This window comes from Lontra canadensis, unplaced genomic scaffold, assembly GCF_010015895.1.
Source record: "Lontra canadensis isolate GAN:19392208 unplaced genomic scaffold, GSC_riverotter_1.0 scaffold109, whole genome shotgun sequence".
Classification (NCBI taxonomy): domain Eukaryota; kingdom Metazoa; phylum Chordata; class Mammalia; order Carnivora; family Mustelidae; genus Lontra; species Lontra canadensis.
In genome coordinates this window covers 3,121,572-3,147,111 of record NW_022631103.1, presented here as the reverse complement: position 1 = coordinate 3,147,111, position 25,540 = coordinate 3,121,572, and positions in this window count along the sequence as shown.

Genomic DNA, 25,540 nt, shown 5'->3' with positions numbered 1-25,540 from the left:
TCCTTTGTTCATTTGTTTTGTGGTTTTGTTTCTTAAATTCCACACATGAGTGAAATCATATGCTATTTGTCTTTCTCTGACTGTGTTATTTCACTTAGCATTATACTCTAGTTGCATCCATGTCATTGCAAATGGCAAATTTCATTCTTTCCTATGGTTGAGTAATATTCTATTGTGTATATATCACACCTTCTTTATACACTGATTTATCTTTGGATACTTTGGTTACTTCCATACGTTAACTGTTGTAAACAATGTTGCAGTAAACATAACGGTGCATATATCTGTTTAGCGTTTTCATTTTCTTTAAGTAAATAACCAGTTGTAGCATTACGGGATTATATGGCAATTTAATTTTTAATTTTATTTTTAAAGATTTTTTTAAATTTACTCATTTTGAGAGAGACAGTGAGCAAGGAAGAGGGACAGAAGGAAAGGAAGAGGGAGAGGCAGGTTCCTTGCTGAGCAGGGAGCACCACGAAGGGCTTGATCCCAGAATCCTGAGATCATGACCTAAAATGAAGGCAGACACTTAATCCTCAGAGCCACCCAGGCACCCCAATTTTTAATTTTTAAAGGAACATCCATGCTGTTTTCCACATTGGCTGCACCAATTTGCATTTGAATAAGGGCAGAAATCTTACTAAATTGTAATATTTAAGTACTACTTTTGACCAATCAATGACTGATTATTATGCTATGCCAACTGGGGCAAACTCTAGCAAGCCAGGATTGAAAATGAAAATGTAAATAAAGGAAAACTGAAAAGAAACATTAGTAGTTGCACAATTTGGGAGAGACAGATTCTGTAGAATTAGTCCAGTATAATCACTAAACAAATAAACTAAAACAAAACTCTGGCAACAAAATAACCTCCGGGGGAATTGGAATAAACAATTTTGTTTTTCCTACATCTGAAGTCTTTAGTCATACTCAGCAATTCATGTAAAGGACAAATCTGTCTTTATTCTCCATATCTCTAAGAATGTATCATATGCATTATTTTGGATATGAACTTTCACAGAAAGTTTCTCTTATGCCATTTAGTTTTATAAGAATGTCCTCTTGTGGGGTGCCTGGGTGGCTCAGTCGTTAAGTGTCTGCCTTTGGCTCAGGTCATGATCCCAGTGTTCTGGGATCGAGCCCCACATCGGGCTCCTGGTTTGGCGGGAAGCCTACTTCTCCCTCTCCCAATCACCCTGCCTGTGTTCCCTCTCTTGCTGTCTTTCTCTGTGTCAAATAAATAAATAAATAAAATCTTAAAAAAAAAAAAAAAGTCCTCTTGTGCTAATATATCAATATTCTGTTTTATTTTTTTTTTTAAAGATTTATTCATTTTTAGAGAGAGAGAGAGCACCCACAGGCAGGAGGGGCAGAGGGAGAGGGAGAGAGAATCCCAAGCAGATTCCATGGGGTTCAGTCTCATGACCTTGAGATCATGACCTGAGCTGAAACCAAGAGTCAGACACTTAACTGACTGCACAACCCAAGTACCCCCTGTTTTATTTCTGTTACATTTTTTTATAAACAAAGGAAAACAAAGATTTCTTTAAGTTAGATGTTTTCTCTCATTAATTCTGTATCATGATATTTATAAAAGAAGAATAACTGTTTTAACTGAAATATAAAAAGGTTAACAATAACCAAGTAATCAAGTAATTAATTTTATAAAGAAATATGAAAAATATTTAAAATATAATTCCTGGTACATGTTATCTAAAGTGTCAGTTTTTCATTCAAGAACTTATGAGACATGAAAAGAAGCAGGAAAGTGTGACCCCTGTGGATAGAGGGGAAAAAAAATAGAAGTCAATAGAAATTATCGTGAGGGGCCTCAATTTGAAGGTAGTAGAAAAAGATTTCAAAACAGCTATTATAAATGTTAAAGCTAGAAGAAACCATGTTTAAAAAATTAAAGGAAAATATGTTGACAATGACTCATTAAGGTAGATAGTATCAACAAAGATATAGAAGTTATTTTAAAAAAAGAAATGGAAATTCTGGAATTAAAAAATTCAATAATTAAAGAGGAAAGTTCTCTAAAGACACTCAAAAGCAGATTCAAGACACCAGAAGAAAGAATTAGTACACATTAACATAGATAAATAGCATTCATCCACTTTGGAAACAGAAAGAAAAATGAAGGAAAAAGATAAATGCATCAGAGACCTGTGGGTGACTATTAAACATATCAATATACATTTAATCATGGTCCCAGAAAAAAAAATGAAAGAGAAAAAGGGGAAGAAAAAACATTCAAAGAACTAATAGCCAAAAACTTTCCAAATTAAATTTAAAAATTATTCTACACATCTAAGAACCTTAGTGAACTACAAGTAAGATAGATACATACAAAGAAATCCATATCTAGACATATCATAGTCAAATAGTTGAAAACCAAATATAAAGAGACAATTTAAGAGCCCCAAGAGTGAAACAACCATTAAATACCAAAGACCCACAGTAAAGTTAATAACTGACTTCTCATCAAAGACAGTAGAGGCCAGAGGCAGTATGATGATATATTCAAAGTGCTGAAAGACAAAAACCTATCAACTGAGAATTCTATATTCAGCAAAATTATTCTTCATAAAAGAAGGTGAAATAAAGATATTCTCAGATAATCAAAGGCTGAGAGAATTGTTGCCTGTAGACCTGTCTTATAAGAAATAGTAAATAAAATCCTTTGGGTTGGAAAGAAATGACACCAGATAATAATGAATTCACGTGAAGAAATAGAGTACCTGTAATTAATTATGTAGGTAAATACAAAAGAAAGTCAGTATATATTTTTCTTTTAACTGACTTAAAAGACAATTGCAGAAAATGGTAATTATAAAACTGAAAACAAACAAACAATTTTGGGGCTGATAACATAAACAATGTAATATTAATGATCACAATAGAACAAAGGAGGAGAAAGGGAATGGAGATACATTAGAACAAATTTGCTACATATTATTGTAATTCAGTTAGTATTAACCCAGAGTATATTCTGAAAGATGCATATTGAAATCTCTGAAAAAAAAACACTAAAAAAACAAAAGATACAGTAAAAAAAAAAATCAAAAAAGGAACTAAAATGATACATTAAAAAATATCTACTTTATGATTTCAGCTTTATAATATAATTTGAAGTCCAGAATTGTGATGTCATCAGCTTTGGTTTTCTTTTTCAACATTCCTATGGCTATTCAGGATCTTTTCTGGTTCCATACAAATTTTAGGATTATTTATTCCAGGTCTGTGAAAAATGTCAATGATATTTTGATAGGGATTGCATTAAATGTGTAGATTGCTCAAGACAGTATGGTACTAGCACAAAAACAGACACATAAATAAATGGAAAAGAATAGAAACCCCAGGAATGGACCCTCAACTCTATGGCCAACTAGTTTTTGACAAAGCTGGAAAGAATATCCAATGGAAAAAAGACAATCTCTTCAACAAATGGTGTTGGGAAAATTGGATCCACATTTTCTGGACCGTTTTTGTACACCGTACACAAAGATAAACTCAAAATGGATGAAAGACCTAAATGTGAGATAGGAATCCATCAAAATCCTTAAGGAGAATACAGGCAGCAACCTCTTCAATCTCAGCCTCAACAACTTCTTGCTAGACACGTCTCCAAGGGAAAGGGGGAAAAAAGCAAAAATGAGCTATTGGGACTTCATCAAGATAAAAAGCTTTTGCACAGCAAAGGAAGAAATTGAGAAAACTAAAAGACAACCTGTGGAATGGAGAAGATATTAGCAAATGAAATATCAGATAAAGGGCTAGTATCTAAGATCTATAAAGAACTTATCAAACTCAACACCCAAAAAACAAATAATCCAGTCAATAAATGGGCAGAAGACATGAACAGATATTTCTCCAAAGAAGACATACAAATGGCCAACAGACACATGAGAAAATGGTCAACATCACTTGGCATCAGTGTCAGAACCATAATGAAATACCACCTCACACCAGTCAGAATGGCTAAAATTAACAAGTCAGGAAACAACAAATGGTGGCAAGGATGCGGAGAAAGGGGAACCCTCTTACACTGTTGGTGGGAATGCAAGCTGGTGCAGTCACTCTGAAAGACAATGTGGAAGTTCCTCAAGAAGTTAAAAATAGAGCTATCCTGTGACCCAGCAATTTCACTACTAGGGATTTACCCCAAAGATGCAAATGTAGCGATCTGAAGGGGCATCTCACCCCACTGTTTATAGCAGCAATGTCCACAATAGCCAAACTATGGAAAGAGCCCATATGTCCTTTCACAGATGAATGGATAAAGAGGATGTGGCACGCGTGCGCGCGCGCACACACACACCCCACAATGGAATATTACTCAGCCATCAAAAAGGATGAAATCTTAACCATTTACATCAACATTAACATGGATGGAACTGGAGGATATTGTGCTGAGTGAGATAAGTCAATCAGAGAAAGACAGTTATCATAAAGTTTCTCTCATATGTGCAATATTAGAAATAGCACAGGATCATAGAAGAAGGAGGAAAAACTGAATGGGAAGAAATCAGGGAGGTAGACAAACCATGAGAGACTCATAACTACAGGAAACAGAGGGTTGCTGGAGGGGAGGTAGGTGTGGAAATGGGGTAACTGGGTAGCAGGCATTAAGGAGGGCATGTGATGTGATGAGCACTGGGTGTTCTATGCAACTGATGACTTACTAAACTCTGTATCTAAATTAATGATGTAATATATGTTGGCTGATTGAATTTAAATTTAAAAAAAAGAAAAGAAAAATAAAATATCTACTTTACACAAAAGCAAATAAAGGAGGCACAAAAGACATGAGACAAAGAAAACGAATTGCAAAATGCAGGTGTATGTCTAACCGTATCAATAACATTGAGTGTAAATATCACATTGAATGTAAAGTACTCCTATTAAATACAAATAGCACTTTTATAAAAAAGTGACGATCAAACTGGATTATTAAAAAAGATCCAGCTGTTTGCTGTCTGTAAGACATACCCTTTAGATTCAAAAAGTCAAATAGTTCTAAAGTAAAAGGATAGAATAAGATATGCCATGCAAATAACCAAAAGATAGCTGGGTTTACTAAACTAATATCAAATAAAATAGGTTTTAAGAAAAAAAGTATTACTAGAGACAAAGAGGGACAATTTATCAGGAAAACATAATAATTATAAATATATATGCCCCTAACAACAAAGTCCCCAAATACATGAAACAAAACTGGAAATGACTAAAAGGAGAAATCAGCAACTCAATAACAAGAGTTAAAGACTATAATATGCCCTCTCTCAATACCTGATAGATGAACTAGGCAGAAAACCAGCAATTATATAGGTGACTTGAACAGTTCTATCAACCAATTTGACTTCGTTGGCATCTATAGAACACTCCATCCAAAAATGGCAGAAAAAATATTCTTTTTGAGCACACATAGAACATTCTCCAGGATGAACATAGCTAGGTCATAAAACAAGTCTTAATAAACTTAAAATAATCAAAATCACCCAAAGTACATTCTCCAACAATAGTGGTATCAAATTAAAAATCAACAACTAAAAAGAACTTGGAAAATCAACAAATCTTTGGAAATTAGACAATACAGTTGTAAATTAACCATGAGTCAAAAAATAAATTCTGGAGGAAACTGGAAAATATTTTACATTGAATGAAAATGAAAATGAAGAATACAAAAATTTGTATGGTACAGCTACAATAACTACAAGAAAATTTATAGCTTCCAATATCTATATTAGAGAAAAAAGAAGAAAGATTTCAAATCAATGGCTTAAGTGTTTACTTAAAAAAAAAAACTAGAAAAAATAAGAAGAAAACAAACCCAAAGCAAGCAGAAGGAAGGAAATTTAAAAAAAATAGAGTGGAAAACTATGAAACAGAAAACAGAAAAATAATAGAGACAATTACAAAACTAAGAGCTTAATGAAATTTTCAACATTTATAAATCTTTTGCTAGACGGATCAAGAAAAAAGAGAGAAAATTGACCAATATCTAAAAGGAAAGAGGTAGTTGGTTGGTTCTGTCTGAATTGGTGCAGGCTGCTATAGCAAAATACCATAAATTGAGTGGCTTCTAAATAACAGAAATTTATTTCTCACCGTCCTGGTGTCTAAGAAGTCCAGAATCAAGGTGCTGGCAGATTCAGTGTCCAATGAGGGCCTACTTTCTGGTTCATAGATAGCAGATTTTCACTGTATCCTTACATGGCAAAAGGCATTAGAGAGCTCTCTAGGGTCTCTTTTATTAGGGTGCTAATCCCCATCCACAAGGGCTCCACCCTTATATCTACTCACCTTCCAATGACCCCACCTCCAAGTACCATTACATCAGGGTTTAGGTTTTAACATAAAGTTTGCAGAAGTGAGGGTCACATCCAGTCTATTGCAATTATTAATGAGATTACAGAAATTAAAAGGCTTTAAGGGAATTCTGTGAACAACTTCATGCCAATAATACAACTTACATGAGATAAATAAATTTCTAGAAAGACACAAATTAACAAACCAATTCAAAGAGAGTTTGAAAATGTGAGTAGATTTTAACAGGTAAAGTGAATTAGGAAAATTTTCCACAAAGAAAAGCCTAGACATAGATAGATTTACTGACAAATCGTAACAAACATTTAAAGAAGAATTAACACCATGGGGCACCTGGGTGGCTCAGTTGGTTAAGCATCTGCCTTTGACTCAGGTCAGGATCTCAGGGTCCTGGGATGGAATGCTGTGTTGCGCTTTCTGCTCGGTGAGGGGTCTGTTTCCTTCTCTCCTCCTCCCTCTCCCTCTGTGCTTCCACTCTCTCCCTCTCTTGCTCTCATAAATAAAATCTTTTTTTTAAAAAAAGGAACTAACATCAATCTTTCACCAACTCTTCCAAAATATACTTGAAGACAAAACACCCTTAAACTTGCTCTATGAGGCCAGTATTGACCTGATACAAAAGCCACTAGAGATATCACAAGAAAACAAAACTACAGATCAATATTCCTCATGAATATAAATGCAAAAATCCTTAAGAAAATATTAGGAAGTTGAATTCAGAACCATATAAAAAAGATTACATATCCCAAGCAAGTAGAATTTATTCTAGGAATGCAAGCTTGGTTCAACTTCGAAAAACCAATTAATGTAACATGCCATATTAATAGAATAAAATAAAATAAAAGATCATCTCAACAGATGCCCCCAAAATTGGCAAAATTAAATAATTCATGACAAAAATTCCCAAAAATTAGGTACAGAAAGAATTCCTTCTATTTGGTAAACTGTGTCTAAAAAAAAAAACCTATAGCTAACATCATACTTAGTGGTAAAAGACTAAAAGCTTTCACCCTAAGAACAAGAAAAAGATTGGAAGTCTGGTCTCGCAATTTCTATTCAATATTGTATTGGAGGTTCTAGCCCAGGAAGTGGTAAGGGTTAAATTTGGCCTACCATGTACAAATGGATTTTACATTTTTAAATGGTTATAAACAAAGAAACTAATTGTGATGGTTAATTTTATATGTCAACATGATTAGGCCATGGAATGTCCAAATATTTGGTTAAACAGTGTCTGGGTATCTGTAAAAGTATTTTTGGATGAGTTTAATGTTTAAATTAACAGATTGAGTAAAGCAGATTGCTCTCCCCAATGTGGGTGGGCCTTATCCAATCTGTTGAAGGCTTGATAGGAGGAAAAAGGTTGAGTAAAGGAGAATTTGCCGTCTCTGCCTGATTGTCTTCAAGCTGGGGGATAAGTCTCTAGATTTCTGATTTGGTCTCCAACTGGAACACGTATCATTGACTTTTAGGCTTAGAACTATACAGTTGGCTCTCTCGTGTCTCCAGTTTGTCAACTACAGATTTTAGGACTTCTCAAACCTCCATTAATCACATGAGCCAATTCCTTATAATCTCCCTCCCTCTTTCCATTTGGTTCTTTTTCTTTGGAGAACCTTGACCAATACACAAACAAATAACACAGAAGAAAATATGACAGAGACCTTATGTGTTCTAAAAAGACTAAATATTTATTGCTGTCCCTTTACAGAAAAGTTTGCTGATCTCTGATTATAGTACGTGAGAAAACTTATATAACTAATAATAGCTCCCATTGCTGTGCTTACTATAAATCAGATACCAGGATGAATCCCTGGAGTACATTATTTCAGTCATTATAATACTTTTTATGAAAATAATAATAACATAATTTTTCATAATAATTTTATGACAGTTATTTTTAATTTACATTTTATAGTTGAAGAAACTTAATCAGGTTGGGAACTTGGATCTATCTTCAAAGCCCAAAATTTTCAACAGGCTTCCTATAAAAGATCCACATTTCCTGTCAAGGATCCCAAGAGGGAAGTTATTATTTCATAACTGTTGATGAAATATGCTAGAACTTTCTCAGATACCTGTTGGAAGGGCTTTTAAAGGCTCTTTGACAATGCTTGTTAGAATTGAAAATATCAAATAAGAAAAATAAATTTGCTGTTCATGTAGATGGATTATTGAAGCAATGGTACTGGATTACCAGGCACAGAGTAGAGAAAGTATAGAGGGAAATCAGGGATAGGAGGCATCTCCTTGGAGAAGAGGTACATGAAAATTTGGGGGACAGAAAAGGAACCAGAAAAGGCATGATCTGAGGAGATGTGATGTGTGTGTGAGCGCGTGTTGGTTTGCTAGGATTGCACCACAAATGGAATGGCTTAGGGGTGCCTGGGTGACTCCAACGTTAAGTGTCTGCATTTGGCTCAGGTCATGATCACTGGGTCCTGAGATTGGGCCCCGCATCAGGCTCCCTACTCTTTGGGAAGCCCGCTTCTCCCTCTCTGACTCCCCCTGCTTGTGTTCCCTCTCTTCCTGTCTCTCTCTCTGTCAAATAAATAAATAAAATCTTTTTAACAAATGGAGTGGCTTAAACAAATGGAATGGCTTAAACAATAAAAAATCATTCTCTCACAGTTCCGGAGGCTAGAAGTCTGGGATCAATGAGTTTGCATTAATCCATGTCTATCTCCTAGCTTATGGTAGTCCCTTGGCCAGCAGCAGCATAACCCTGGTCTCTACATGGCATTCTTTTTATATATAGTTGTGTCCCTGTGTCCAAACTTCCCCTTTTTATAAGGGTGTCAGTTGTACTGGATTAGAACCCACACTAATGACCTCATTATAACTTGATTATGTCTATAAACCCTATTCTCGAAAGTGGTCATACTCTGAGGTACTAGAAGTTAGGACTTCAATGTATGAATTTGGGGGAGGGAACACAATTCAAAATGTAACAGTGTGTGTGTGTGTGTGTGTGTGTGTGTGCATGAGAGAGAGAGACAGAAAGAGACAGAGGCAAAGAGAGAGATGGAAAGAGAAACTGTTTCAGGAAAAAACAGGTGGCGGGAGTGGGTACTGGTATCAAATATATTTCTGAGAGATTGCAGGGTGAGGATGTTTGGAAGACTGAGAAAATGTTATGGCTTTGATTAGTAAGAGGTCACTGGTGATATTAGAAAGAACAGCTTTGGAAATGTTGAGAGGGCAGAGGCCATTCACAAAGGCTTGGGACAACGCATCTTCTATTTTCTATCTCAAAAGTCCCTCCACATACACTGAGGCAACTGCTCTTCACAACATCACTGAGACAAGAGCACATTTATGACCCATTTCATAGGTGAGAACATCGAGGCTCAGAGAGTCCCTCTCCTTTCAATTCACAGAACGTCAGAAGTGATTTTTGAGCTGCCTTAATAGTTCGGGCATTGTTTTCCTCTGTTCTTATTTAGTTCTTGGGTCACAAATATAAATTTTAAGTCTTTTGTGGTACAGCACAAAGAAGTGGGCTTCACCAAGTATGAGTAACTTTGAGCAGGTCATTTGTATTTTCATTTCCAGATCTGAGATGGGAATGATAGATTATAGGCTGGAGGGCTTAAGGGAAACAGAATAAGTGGGGCAGCTAGGCAGTTAATAGATCAGTTTCCTTCCCAGGATCTCTCTAATCCAGTGTGCATCCGGCATTGTGACTTGTACCCCCTTGAGTAGCAAGAAGCTCAACACTCTGTACCTTGAACTTGCTTAGTCAATGTCTGATCTTTTCCCTTCCAATACTACTTGAATGCTCAGCTACATTAAAATAGTTATACTGAACTATTTTTATTTTATTTTATTTTTCTTTTACCTCAACCTTTATATTGGTTCCCAAATTAAATGGTAACCTTTTTATCACAAATGTATTTATGGAGTATTTTTATTCCTTTAACAGATATTTATAGAGCATCTTCTGTGTGTCAGATATTGTGCCAGGACTGGAAACACAGATGCTAAAAAGGCAGATTTACTCTAAATGAGGAAAATGGCTCCCAGAGGACAGCTCCAGGATAGCAAAGAGCCCAGATCTCAGTTCTCAAAGACTTGAGGTTGAGTTCTAATTGTATCATTTTTCCACTAGCTGTGTGACTCTGGGTTAATCACTGAACTTCTCTGAGCCTCAGTTTCTTTTTCTGTAAGATAGGATTAATAACACAACTCCAGCCTTATCTTTTTTCAATCAGAACAGCTCCAGTTTTAAATATTGTCTTATGTATTGTATATGAAGCCTTTTTTTTTTTTTTTTTTTTTACCACCGTCCCAGGGGAATTTCATCCTCCAGTGAATGTCGTCCCAAATTATAGACCCTTTTTGCCACAAATGACTTTGTATAGTTTTTAAGTGCATATATGCTAGTAGAGTTGGGTTTTCTTTACCCATGTGATGAAGAGTTTCCCATGACGGCACAGAACACAGCCTGTTTCAGGGTGATGGTTACAAACTCAAGTGCAGATAGGGCTGGGAATGTCAATGAATAAGGTGGTCTTTGGGCTGTATGCGGCTCCCTGGTGAGTGTGTCGTCTGTCTGGAGCTGGTGACGGCTACTCAGGTCTTACAGAAGGCTTTTGTTCAGGAATTTGGTCAGTGCTGTTAGAAATGCTGTCATTTCACAAGAAGCCAGAAATCTGGATTTCTATATTTGTTTTGATCTCCAATTCTCTTGGTTGTATTTTTTTCATGGTGTGGATCATACAGATATGACTGTAGGCCGCAAGCAGCCACTGATCACAAGACTGTAATTTTAATAGGGAAAAAGAACCCTGAGGCTTTCAAGTTAGAAGAACCCCTTCCATTACTAGCTGGATGAATGATCTTGGATATGTTACTTAACCTCTATCTGACTCAGTTTCTCTGTCTACGAAAATGAAGATAGTATTAACTCTTCCCAGTGAAGTAGTAAGAAAAGGTATGGTAAAACGTACCATAAGGCAAACAATTTAAAAAGTGGCAAAGGGTATGAATAGATAGTTCACCAGAAAAAATGTGCAAGTGGTTAATAAGTACAGGAAAAGATTTTCAGTATCATTTGTTATTAGGGAAATGTAAATTAAAACCAAATTCACTTCTACCTGATACTGAAAACAATGGCTGTAGTCAAAAAGTCAAATTATAACAAGTGTTGGCCCGGATTTTGAGAGACTGGAATATACATTGTTTCATACATTGCCAGCAAAAATGTGAAATGGTACCACCACCTTGTAAAAGGGCCTACAATTTCTTAAAAAGTTAAATGGCAATTTAGTATACAAACCAGAAATCCCACTCATGTATCTATCTGTATGAAAATGTGTTCTCAAAATATTTATTTGGGAATGCCTAAGGCAATATTATTTATAAAACCAAAAACTAAAAACAAACAAACAAAAAACAACAACAAAAAAACAATTCAAATGCACACGAACATGTAAAAGGATGTACAAAATGTAATATATCCATTCAGTGGAATAAAAAGTAATTAAATATCAATAATTGCTAAAACATAGATGAACCTCAAAAATAGTATGTTAAGTAAAATAAGCCACATGCACAATACCACATATTTTATAATTGTATTTATAAGAAAAATCCAGAAAAGCAAATCTATAGAGAAAAAAAGTCGGTTAATGATTGCCTGGAAGCAGGATCTGGGAAAAAGGATTGACTACAGTCACAGCTTTTTTGAGGTGATGGGAATGTTCTAAAAGTAGATTGTGGAATTTGGGAAGTTTACTAAAAATTCTGGAATTGTATACTAAAACCAGTGAATTTTATGGCATTTGAAGTATATAATTCAATAGAAATTAAAAAAAAAAAAAGCCCTAGGCTGGCACATAGTATTTACTTAATAAATGTAAATTCTTCTCATCTCCCTTAAGTACAAGGAGGCTAAATCACAAGGCAATTAAGAATTCAGGCCCCAAAGTTGAGCTCTGGCCTTTTCACTCACTTACTAGTTTTGTGCCCTTGGAAACATTACTTAACCCCTCAGAAACCCAGGCTCTTCATTTGAAAACTGAAAATAATAGCTATAGATTTTTTAAAAAATAATTAAATGAGATCACACATAAAAGGTATGCAGCATAGAGTAACCGTCAAGTAAGTGATAGCAGCGTTGTTTTCCAGATTCCTCACTTCCTATCTGTTCATTTCTCATCCTGAGCAACAGTAGTTACAATAGAGTTCTTCCCTCCTTCCCTCTTCCCTCTCCCCACACAATCGTGGCATTTTCTTTACAGAATTTAGTTGACTTACTGGTCCACAATAGAGTCTGGGCTTGAAATACTGCTTAGCATTATCTGGCTATGGGTGTTTCACCACTTACATGAGAGTGTCACCTGGAGGTAGATAAGCAACTTTAGTAGCACTTACCGTGTTAACATGCATACTCTGGTGTACGGATACTTACATCTGGGAAGCTCACTGCCTTTTTACAGATATTATCAAATGGTTCCTACAGTTTTCCTGTCAGGTGGAGGGAGCAAGGATAGAGTAGAGAGCCTCCTTTTGCAGACTGGTGAATTGATGCACAGAGAATTGGAAGAGATCTGCAGGAATTGCATGGCAAACTGATGGAGAGAGGTAACTGATGGGAAGGAGGCCCTTCAGGTCTCTTCACAGAGCAAGAGTCTCACTGAAGTCAGTGATTCAGTGTAAGAAATCAGAGCTCCTTTGGGTTGTGTTTCATCCCCCAGAGATGTCTGGGGACACATGTGCTTTTTTTTTTTTTTTTTTTTTTTGTACTTAAGAAAGACAACAGTGTGAGTTGGGTGATTAATGTGGTCAGGTGACATTAGGGAGTGGTAGGGACTGTGGTAAACTAGAGGGCCCATGCTCCCTTCAAAGTGAGGATCTATTCATCATCCACATTCTATTACTTCTTGTGGGAATAGGGCCCAGAGGGGCCAGAAATAAGTTTCCTGAGAAGCAGTTAGACACTGAGGTTTTTGTTTGAAATCCCCTAATTTTAAAAAATTACTAACAATTTTAAAAAGTAACAAAAACTTTATCGACCAGTTGGACATGACCCCAGATCTAACCCTTATTTTATAGTAAGCTTCCTGCATTCATTATAGGTATTCAAGGAGAAGCTGAAAGGAGCCCATGAGGATGAAGTAGAGGGGATTACTACATTTAGTAGAGTGTGGGCTAGACTATTATTAAGGTTCCTTCTTTTTTTCTCTCCCTCTTCTGTGATGTCAGAGGACCATGAGTAGCACCCAGGGCCAAGGCTGAAGTCATATCCTGGCAGTCCCTAAAAGGCGAGGTCACCAATAGCTTTTCACGATGTCAATTTTAATGTGTGCATGAGAATCATATTAGTTTTCCATTTACTAGCATGCTATATTTTAATAATGATAAGGTGAAAAATAAAAAAGAAGGTTATTATAAAATACAAAACTCAGAAGGGTTTTGAAAAATCAGAGCTGATTGGAAAAGCCTTTGCATTAAGTGCTTGTTCTGAATGGATGTGCTCACCTGTACTTCAGATTAGGGAGATGATTTTGAGGAAATCTTATCAGCTTGTTGGCATATTTTTGCTGACACACATTCACTACTGATTTCCATATCTTCCAAGCCAACTTTGCAAAATGGAGAAAAAACTCAAGTGGAATTAATTAAAGTTATCTCCATCCACCTGTACTCCATCCATTGCTTTGAAATGTGTTGCAAAGCTTTGAAATTGGATATAACATTTGGAATTTAGAAAATCAGTTCTTCTCATCTTCGGTCACTTATAATCTTTTTTTAAATTGAACTCTGTTGAGTCAACAGTTGAGTGACTTCTGAGTGATAGGTAGGGCTTTCAAGAAGCACACCCAGTTTGAAACTGAGCATCCTTGGTATGGGGTATGCTCTGATGAAGGATAGCAGCCATCATCATCATCATCAGGGGGAACAAGTGTGATTTTACTTACTACACCTTCATGGGCAAGGAGAGTAAAATTGCTCTTGTGATTCTTAACATACCTCTTCATAGAGTCCCATTTTCACTTCATAAAACTAATGACAGAATTGAAGCCCTCAGCTGGTGCTATGCCATCACTTGTCGATACCAACAGTGGACACACATAAATGTTCATGCATATTCATAAACCCACTCTGGTATCTGCTATTGTTCTTTAAAAAATGACGCACTCTTTAATGTCAGTTTTCGTAATGTATAGCCTCCTCTCTTATCTCAAACCTTCCAGACATGCATAATTTCTGCACTGCAGGAAGGATGATCTCTCCTATAGACCAGTGAGAGTCCCAGTCTTGGAGTTAGCATTATTCAACACATTGAGTTTACAGTCTTGAGTTCTGCTAGTTGACCTGAAGATCTGGTGCAGGAAAAACTCAGATTACTACTAATCAGAGACTTGGTGTGTTTTACTGGAGAGTGACTTGTCTGTTGGAGGAGCATGCCAGTATATCCAACAGAAGATACTGTGTCCAAAGCAGGTTATCAAAACCTGGGCGTAGGGTCAAATTATTGCCGGTATAGTAGGAGAGATGAGAAGAGGCATTTCATGTCAAAGACGGAAGGACAAGAAGTAAGCAAATAAAAACAAAGATGGAGACTGTGATAGTGGGCTAGGGACCATGCTGGGTGAAGCAGGGATTTTTATTCTAAAAATTCTAGCATGTGTTTGCTTTGAGAAAGCAAATTTATTCTGTGAACATTTATTAAGTCCCTGTTATATGCCTGGAATTGCATTAAATATTCATATACAGTGGTGAACAGGAAAGACAATATCCTTGTTTTCATAGGTGTAGAGAGACATTAAATAAGGAATGACACAATGGACAATTGCAAAATATGGTGAATGGTATAAAAGAAATAATGAGTTCTGTAAGAGTGAAAAATCGCCTGGGTGGGTAGACTGTGCTTTTGGTTGAGTGATCAAGGATATTCTTCTCGGGAAAATGTTTAAACTGAGACCTGGAGGACTAGAAGCAATCAGCTATGAAAGAAAGGATGCGGTGGAGAGTTCCAAGTAGAGGGAACTTGGGTCTGAAACTTAAAAGAAAAAAGTAGAGAGAATATCAAGTACCACTTAAGAGGGCTAACCCTGGGTCAGAAAGCAAACACAATTGTTTAATGAGGCTAACCTTTGACTCACAAATTGCAGCTCAAGGAATTTTTCCTTGGCAGATAATCAGACAAGTGTTTACCCCAGCATTGCTTATGATAATAAAATATTGAAAATATAATACATGTCTAGAATGCAGGGGACTCATAATAGATTTTCTCTTGCTATTTAGATTTTTCTTTTTGTCTCTACCATTCAACAGTTTGACTATGATATGTGTATGTGTGGATCTCTTTGTATTTATCTTCCGTGAGATTCATTAAGCTTCTTGACGCTTGTAGATTAAGTTTGTAGATTTTCACCAATTGGGGAAAATTTTGGCCAGTATTTCTTCAAATATTTTTTCCCTGCCCTTTCTCTCTTTCCTGTGTTACTCACACAATTCACCACCAATTTCAGTCCCTTGCAAGCCAACTTTGGAAGAAAGAAATTAAATATAAGCAGTTATTTCTGCTCACTGTTGCTTAGAGATGTGTTACAAAGTTTTGAAATTTGTTAATTCTTAGATCATTTATAATTTCTGCTTTGAAGTCTTATTCTGCTCAATCCAACATCTAAGACCTTCAAAGACAGTGTCTACTGACAGCTTTTTTTCTCCCAAGTCTAGGTTGTACTTTCCTGATGCTTTGCTCATCATGATTATGTTTTTGTTGTTGCTGTTGAAATATGGAACTTTTCAGGAATATATTTTATCAACTCTAAATTCTGAATATTTGGTTTTCATCTTTTTAGTCATGTCTTTATTTAGTAACTTGCATGGGTTAAATCTACCTTCCCTCCTGCATTGTACAGCCACGAATGTTTATGCTCAGTTTTGTGTGTGTGTAATTTTTGTTTTCATTCTTGTTTTTAATTTTAAGCCCAAGTCTTTCTCTGTGTTTGCATAGGTTAGTGGTTATCCAGTGACTAGACACAAATGTTCAAACAGTTCAAGACAGGAAGGCTTCCTAGAAACTAACTCTTTGTTGGGAGGAGAGCACATTCAAATTCAGGTTTATTTTCAAAGGTTGCACTGACTTTGACTTTCTGCTTTGCCCTTTCCTGTGACCTGTGTGTGTGTGTGTGTGTGTGTTCAGTCTCAAGATTACCCAAGAGTGTGTGAACAGTTGGGCCATGTAAGCAGTGCCAGGCAGGAATATACTTTTCTCAAACATGACTATAATATCAGATTATTGGAACCACTAACTGTCCCTGCTGGTTTCCTCATGGGTCATTGCTTCCACTAAAATACCCTGAGCATGGGTATCTCCAACACTTCAAATCCAGGGAGCCCTGTTCTGCCCAAGATAGAAGCTGTTGATCTTTGAGGCTTGCCTTGCTCTCCTAGAACTTCCATGATAACTGATCCTGAGGTGTGGTAGGAATGGACAGTTCCCAATAAGAATGCAACAGATTCCCGTTGTTATGACTCCAAGTTCAGCAGATTTTCAAGCATGAATATTTCTCAGATTGTTACATGTTGTTAGTTTCCAGAATGCTTTAAATGGTTGGTTTTGTTAATTCTGTCTGGCTTTATCAGTGGTTTGGAGGAAAAGGATTTGCCCATTTCCTCACTTGGGCCACCATTAGAACTCGTAGTTGACTGTGAAACATATAGGCAATGGAAAACTCTCTAGCCACTGAAAAAGATGACTTAGCTCAATGTTCATTGACTTTGAAATATTTCCATAATAGTATAAATGAAAAAAGCAGGTTTCCAAAATAAAATTAAGAGTTGCAACACATGTGAGTATGTGAATGTGTGTCCATGTATGTGCTATGCAGTCATGAATGCCTGGAAAGGCTTTAACCAAAGTGTTATTGGTGGTGGGATTTCAGGCAACTTTTATTCTTTTTGTATTTTTCTGTATTGCTTGAATTTTCTGCATGTGCATTTGTTATTTTACATTTTTTAAAACAATATGGTTGTACTCATTTGAAAGAAAGAAAAAGAAAGAAGGAGAGTGGGGAGGAGAAAGAAGAAATAAGAAAAAAAAAAACATCATTGTGGGACTGAGAGGCTGTTTAAGGATCAGCCTTCTGAATTCACACACCTGGGTTCAGAGATTTGACAAGAATGTCATCAGTCTTGTATAACTCTGTTCTTTGCCATGATAAGGCTATCCTCTTTTCTCATTATTTTAAGGGCACGATCTGCCTGTCAAGGCTAAATCTGCACTTTGAAGGATTGCTTTACACCACACTCTCTCTGATGCCCTGCATCATGTCTGTCACTAAGTGGCATTACCTCTTCCCCTTAAATGGCCTGTCTCAGCCCCTCTGTACCCTTTGATACCTCCTTCTTCTTTTTAAAATACAAATATAATTAACATACAGTTTTATATTAGTTTCTGGTGAAAGAGAATCTTAAAAGCAGCAAGAGAAAAGAAAATGGTTACATACAAGGGAAACCCCATAAGACTATCAGCAGAGTTTTCAGCAAAAACTTTGCATGCCAAGAGGAAGTGGCATGATATAGTCAAAGTGCTTAAAAGATAAAAATCTATGACCTAGAATACTCTAACCAGCAAGGCTATCATTCAGGATAGAAGGAAAGATAAACTGAGCCCTCCTATCTTTGAATATTCAACCTCTCTTCCCTGCACCATTGTATGGCCTTCTAACTGGTCATCCTGCTTTTGATTCTGTACCCCTTGAATCTTATTCTACATTTTGCAGCCAGCCCAATCCTTCTAAAATTTAAGTCTGATTATGTCATTTCCCAGATTCGAAGCATTGAATGGATCCCCATGTCCAAATAAATGAAACCTTGAGCAAGTTACTTAACCTCTTTAATTTTCTCTTCTGTGAAATAGACATGATGATAATATTTACCCAAAAGATGAGATGATTTTATATGATTATATTATGTACATGTATATATAATCACTGAGAATAGTGTCTGGCACTCAGTAAGTATTCAATAAATGTTAGCTTTTATTACTGCCTCTCTTCCAATTCCCCATTAGTTCCTCTGTACTCTAGCTACACCACAGTTTACTAAGGTTCTTTCTAAATTTCTGTGATTCTGAATAAAACTATCTCTATTGTTTAAAATGCAAAGTCCAGGTACTTGTCGTCCCTGCCTTAAAGCATTGCTAAGTCCTAGAAATAAGACCCCTTTATCCCTGTTCCCAGGCTTCTCTCATATATGTTCATGACTATACATTCCCCTCTATTGGACTTGAACTCCCTAAAGCAGGGGCCTTGTTCTCTTTATCATTGCACCCATTAAGTAATTGGCACATTGTTGGCATTCAGTAAATGTTTCTTAAATAGGTGAGTAAAGAAGACTCCATTCTTTAAGACTCATTGAGCACTATGATGCTGATTTTTGTGGTAAAACTTATTTCTAGCTTGCATCCCATCTTCTTGCCTAGATTGTAACTTTTCTGTGCTTTGGAATGGATATACTTATCTTTGCATTGCTTGGCTTAGGACAAAATATGAACCCTACATTGGTTCAGCACTGTTGATACATGTAATTACAGCACTTCCTACGATGTACTCTTGTAGTTGTGCATGTGACTCGTCCATCTATTCAATTCTGTCTTTTTTCAAAGGCAGAATCTGTCTCATTATTTGTCTCTCAGTCTCTCTGCATATATTAGTGACATAACAGAAAACACATGGGTTAATATTGGTAGATGTCTAGGGACATGGGTACTCCAGGCATATACCCTTTTTGTAAAGGACATTTTCCTTTTAGTTTGGTAACTGTGACTAAATTATTTGAAGCCTTTAAGACCTATGATATAACAAAGAGATATAACTTTTTCATAGCCCAGTGATTTGGATTTAGGTGCAAATGGTATGCTTGGATGATAAAGTGTGATTGGTTTTCAGTGATGTAGTTAGAGACGACCAGAAGAAAACTTGTTCTATAAGACCCAACGTATGTATATGTGGCTGCTCCCCATAGGAATTTTAACTCCACCCAAGTTTGCCCTATGAAAGGTTGCTGTTTGAATATCAACTCTTTGGAGAGGGTTTCTCTGAATGCCCTATATATCTCGCCCTCACCATCACTCTATTTCCTTAATTTGCTCCATTTTTATTTATTCCACTTAATTGTACCACCCCCTATCTGTTATATTATTTCTTATTATCTATCACTCCCCTTAGAACATCAGTCTAATAAGGGCAGGATCTGCCTTTGTTTTGGGCAGTGCTGTGTATCCTGACCTCCTTTAACAGTGCTAGATATAAGGTAGAAGGCCTCAGAATGTTGTTTTATCCAGATCAGCCTGAAGTCATAGGGAACTTATACTCCTCTACTCTTGAACTTGCTAGTAGAACCAAGTCCTTTCCCTTCTAGAGCTTTTCTCCTACCACCACTCCTACCCCATGACCCTACCTGCTGCTGCACCTGCCTGGGGCAGTGGGAACTATAACACTGACTATGCCTCAGACCTCAGACTCCTGTTTCTATGGCCACTGGATGTCACAGAGACTGCAGGTGGCACTTAAGCTTAGTTTTGTTCATTCATAACTGGAAGGTCTATTTCTCTGTGGAAGAACTCTTTCAGATAAAAGAAGAACTTGTTTTTATATCTTCTTTCAGGGCTAAGAAATGAAAATCTCTAAATAGTTTGAAAGAAATTCTTGAAACAGATTGAAATATCTTAGTGTGTGGAGATTTGCCTTCTATTCTTGACTCTGCCTCTACCAGCTGTATTCATGGACAAATGACCTCACCACCATGCCCTTCCCACTACCCCAACCCACACTGAGGCTTCAGCACCCTTGGCTGAGCAATAGAGATGGGAGAGCCTTTCCTGCCTAGCTCACAGGAAGAATTAGCCTGAGTCCTGCTTGAAAGAATCAGGGTTCTAGTAATCACCCCCTAGAAACAACACATTGCAGAATGTATCAGCCAACACATGCCCTAAATTGAAACCAGTTTTCTTCACTCCCTGCAGCTGCTGTCACATATGGTGGTGACCCATAGGCTCTGTCTTGTTGCTGCTACTGATGATGATTTCTTTTGACTCATTTTTCAGGTGAGATTAACACTACCGAATACTTCCTCCGGGCCAGACATTGTGTTAAGCACTCAGCAGGCCTATTCCCATTTTCTTGGGAAAAAAAAAAAAAAAAAAAAAAAAAGAAAGTGTGTCATAAAATAGAGGTGTCTCAGTGGCTCAGTCAGTTAAACATCCAGCTCTTGATTTCAGCTCAGGTCATGATCTCAGGCTTGTGAGATTGAGACCTGCATCAGCCTCTACATTGGGCATGCAGCCTGTGTAAGATTCTCTCTTTCCCTCTGCCCCTCCTAGCCCCTCCCCCTGCTGGCATGTGCCTACTCTCTCTCTCCCCCTTAAATAAATAAATAAATAAATAAATAAATAAATAAATAAATAATGAAGTGTGTCCTAAAAACAGTAGAGTGCTTGAAGTCCATGAATGTTAAGTGTAGAGCACAGTCAGCTTCTGTGGATGTGTACATTTATATAACCAGTATATCAATATAGATGACATTCCCGGCTTCCCAACGGTCTTACTCATGACCTTTCCCAGTCAGCACCCCCAGAGGTCTCCACTGTTCTGATCACCAGGTAGTTTTGCCTCTTCTTGAACCTCACGTAAAGGGAACTCTACAGTGTCTTCTCTGTCTCTGGCTTCTTTTGGTCAACGCGATGTCTATGGGATTCCTTCCATGTGCATGTATCATGGTTCATTCTTATCTGTTGACTTGGATGAGTTATTAGGGTGAGCCAGACAGACACTGTCTGAAGTGTTGTACAGGTATTATCTCGCTAAATTCTTCACACTACCCTAAGGTAGGGACCATTATCTTCCTTTCACAGATAGGGCTCTGGGAAGTTAAGTAGCTTGCCTCAAGTCGCAGAGCTATTAAGTGGTGGAGTATCAGTTCTCCTTGCAGATCTGGAACTGCCTAGCAAGGGGCCAGACTTGACATGCTTTCAGAATTAGATTCAATCAGATTTGTTCCCAGTTTAAACTGAAGGTCATATGATTATTTTGTGGTTATTCACAAAGGGGTTTCTATGGGAACTCTCATTCCATCTGAATATTCCATCAGAATATTTTTGCTCCCTTGTTAATTGTCAGGGCTTCTCACTCCTGCTTTTATGGATTCGATGTGCTTTGCCCTTCCTTTGGTTGCTCTGCTCCCGGACCCAGACAGGCTTCTTGGGGCCTCTCCTGGAGGCTGCTTCCTCAGGTGTCGCCTGAAAGATTAAACTGCTTAAGGATGTCTTCTTCCTCCTTTCAGGGTGTGATCTTTGCTGAAGGAATCAGAAGTACTTCATCTGATTCCGTGGCCACTTTCCCAGTCACAGCTTGTGGGGGTTTCTAAGGAAACACAGCTGAAGGAGATTTTTCTCTCTACCCCGGTATAGGCTGACTTGCTGTCCTCCCACCCTTGAATCTCGCCTTACCCCCGGTGATGGATGGTCCTCATCTAGAGTGAGCTTGGGGGTGGGGCAGCCTTTGACAGAACACAGGGAACAGAGAGATATGGGCCGAATCACTGCTTTGGATAGCCCAGGCCCAGCCCCATGAGCTCACAGGGGTTGCCTATAAACTCATGTGACTTTTCTCTTTTATAAATTCATCCTCTGAATTCATATCTGTGCTCTGTATAGCTTTCCCTCTAAACACAGTATTCACGCCTTTCCCCCCAGGCTCTGAACTAATCCATTACATTTGGTTAAGACATAGACAATGGGTAAATGCCCCCTTGCAGGCTAGAGAATTAAATAGATAATCTGAGCTCTGTTTGGGTCTGCTGCTCAGTGCATGGGGTAATTGGTAAGAGGCTTTGGCTTTCCTTCCTCCATGCAAATGAAGAAAATAAGTAAAAGCAAAAAGAGATGGAGGTGGAACCTTTTTGAATACTGGCATTCCATTCCCTAGGACAGGAAGAATATGGCTTTTCATTTAACCCCTTGTGGGTTGTTGTCCCTTAGCAGCTTCTCTTAATCAGTGGAAAGAAATTGGCATTTGTACTGATGTTGCAATTGAGTCTTTACCCAGTGTAAGCTCCATGTGCCTTGTTCTGTGCCTTGTTCATCACTGCATCCCCAGTGCCTACAAGTGTTAGCCCAGAGTGGACATTTAATAAATATCTCTCAAATGTTTGCATTAATTAAGAGTGTAAAAGTGATTTGTGTAGGGAGCTGTTGCAATGCAGTAGAAAGATCAGGGGTAAAAAGATGATGCCAACCATTAACCCTGCTGGATTTGGTTTTGGATTCCAGCAACTCGAAATTCATACATGCGGTCCAGATGACTGTGTGCTGGGTTGTTGCCTACTGCCTCCTTCCTCAAGCCATTCTCTGTCCTGGGACCCCTCAATTTCAAGTTGCCTCCTTTTTTACAAAGCACTCAAACAAGGGGAGTGCTGCCACCTGCGCCCGTGGCTTCTTGGGGCCCGCCACCCAAATGTAGTGGCTGGAGCCAAACAAACCCACAGAGGAGGAAGCCACAGATCTTCACAAAGACTAGCCCTGCTGTCAAATGCCATTTCCTCGTGCTGGCCTCAGCATGGCCTGAGAGAGCACAATATACACCAAATTATAATGTTATCACACAGGCTGGCGCCCACAGCGAGGATAGCCACTTAGGAAGGCACACACCAGGGGCAGGAAGGCACAAAGGCCCTTCAGAGGCTGAAGTCACATGTATTTATATTTTTAGCAGAGGGGGGCCGAAATACAATTTCAATGAAAATTGCATTATGGATTATTGCTTGAGAAAGCTTTAGCAAAGGACTAAGGAGAGTCTTTCTTTTCCAAAGGGGGCTTTTTCCTCCACAGGAGTTGAGGGAAATGGGAGGAGAGAGAAGAGTGCTGCTCCTACTTTCCGAAGCTGACTTGGGATGCTATAGTGATAATGTGTGACAGTTTCCTAAGCAAATCTCCATGTGATGTGTGTGTATGTATGTGTGTGTGTATTTTATTTGAACAACTCAGACCCCGTTTGATAGACAGAACAGATGCTGTTACTACCATTTTACACAGTGGTGACCGAAACTCAGGAAGAAATGGTGTGCTCACATAATTATCTAGACCATTATAATAAGTCCAAAGTTCCCCACATAATTTACAGATTCCTTGTTGCTCCATCTCTTAGCTGTCTTAGCTGTCCCGCTACCTGGCTTTCTTCTCAGCTTGAGTTCCTTCCAAAGTCAGCTTGCAGACCCTTAAGGTATCATGTTTCTTAACTGTGCACTTTGCACACGCTGTTCCTTCCTGTCCAAACTGCCCTCTCCTCCCTCTGTTTCCTCCTCCTCCTTCAGATGTCATCAGAGAAAGGCTTCCCTGACTTCTCAGGACTGGGTTCCCTGCCCTGGCTGGATGACACCAGGCACCCTGAGCCCATCCATAAACTCTTTGTGTTTCTCACTAGCTTATGGTTCTTTGCTGGAAAAGTAACACCCTGAATTGCTCCATTGATTCTGCAAGTGAGTGGGGACAGAAAGCATGGGAGGAGAAGGTAAAAGAACCTGGCTGTCCTTGAAACATGCCCGGACTAGGAAGGGCTAAGTGACACAGTAAATCAGCTGCCTCAAAGCAACTCAAGCACAAACCACTTTTCTGCCTCCTGTCTGGGTGCTAATTTTACCCTTCCACTTAAGGTACCACTTGGGACAAATCACTTCCACTTGCTTGAGCTTTGGTTTTCCCATCCAGAAATAGGCAAGCAGGTGGCAGATGAAGTAAAATAGAGTGGTAAAGTATACTGTAAGGTAGAACTAGCATTAAGTAAATCTTTATTAATATTATGCAGAAATCTCCAGGATACTATTGATGAGTAAAAGTCACATGACCTCACTTGTGTAAAACAATAGTTATGAGACAAAAAGGACTTTGGACACACTCTAGAACCGAATTTCAGAAGTACTCATAAGACAACAGACAAAAGGAAAGCAAAATACCAAGTTCATGGATGGAAGAAATTTCCCTGTCAGGAGGCGTTGTGCTCATTCTCACACTTCTTGGAAATCTTTCATCTAGAAGTCACTGCTAAATAACTGTTTGCTGCGTCCCACTCTCTCCTGAGCACCTGCAATGTGCTAGGCACTGCCAGTTCTGTGTCTGCCATCGTGGCCTTGCCTGCTCTGAGAACCTGGCCTGCAATGCTTGTGCCTGTTATTAACTTATTGGCATTGGGCTACGAATCCGTCTATCTGTACTTGGCTTTGTGATGCTGGGAAGGGGCAAATCAGTATTTCCGCTGCACCTGCAGGCTCCCTCTTAGGCTCTGCCAATAGGGGGCGCTAGAGGAAGATGCCTTGGCTGGATGGGGGACGCTGAGACTTCTTGCTTGCCTCCTGTTCCTCTCAGCGTTAACCTAGCATGGTTTCTCAACTTTGGCACCATGGACATTTTGGACTTGGTGATTCTTTGTTGAGAGCATGCTGTCTTATGCACTGCAGAATGTTTAGCAGCATCCCCATCCTCCACTTCCCAAATTCCAGTAGCAACCCCCCAGTGGTGACTAGGAAGAGTATCTCCAGACATTGACCGATGACCCCTAGAAGGCAAAATAACCCTTGCTTTAGAAGCACTGACCTAGCGTCTAAGTACAGACACTTGTTCACCTTGGCGGCTGGAATTTCTTCCTGTAGCAGCAGCCAACCACAGGATGTATGCTTCCCAACACTTGTAGACCCAGTTACAGGTCCTGCCTCAGTTAGGAGACTCTAGCACCAGCTGGCCTGTACCTGTCCTCAGAAGTCTGGACCAGCTCATCAGGTCCCTCAGAGACCCCAACCTCAGCTGAACACTGCCCCTCCTTGGAGATCTGAGTTTTCCACCACCAACCACCCATGGACTTACTCCTCTAAGTTTCTAAGTGTTTCCCTTTGTGTCTTCAGTATGAGGGTGGAAGATGCTTCTTACAACCGCTATCTTCATGATGCCTTAGAGTTCCTTTTGATCTCTTAGTCACTTAGTTAATAATTTTGTAACTAAACATCTCTTTTAATATTAAAGTCTCTGTGTTAAAATAATTGAGGCAGTTATTTTCTCTTGACTGGATTGACTGATATAACATTCTTTCTTCCTCTTTCCCTCTTCCCTCCCCTTCTTTTTTCCTTCTCTGTCCAGTAAACTCCTACTGTCTTTTAGAACTCTGACAAATATCACCCTGTTCTGGAGCTTTCCTGGTGTCTG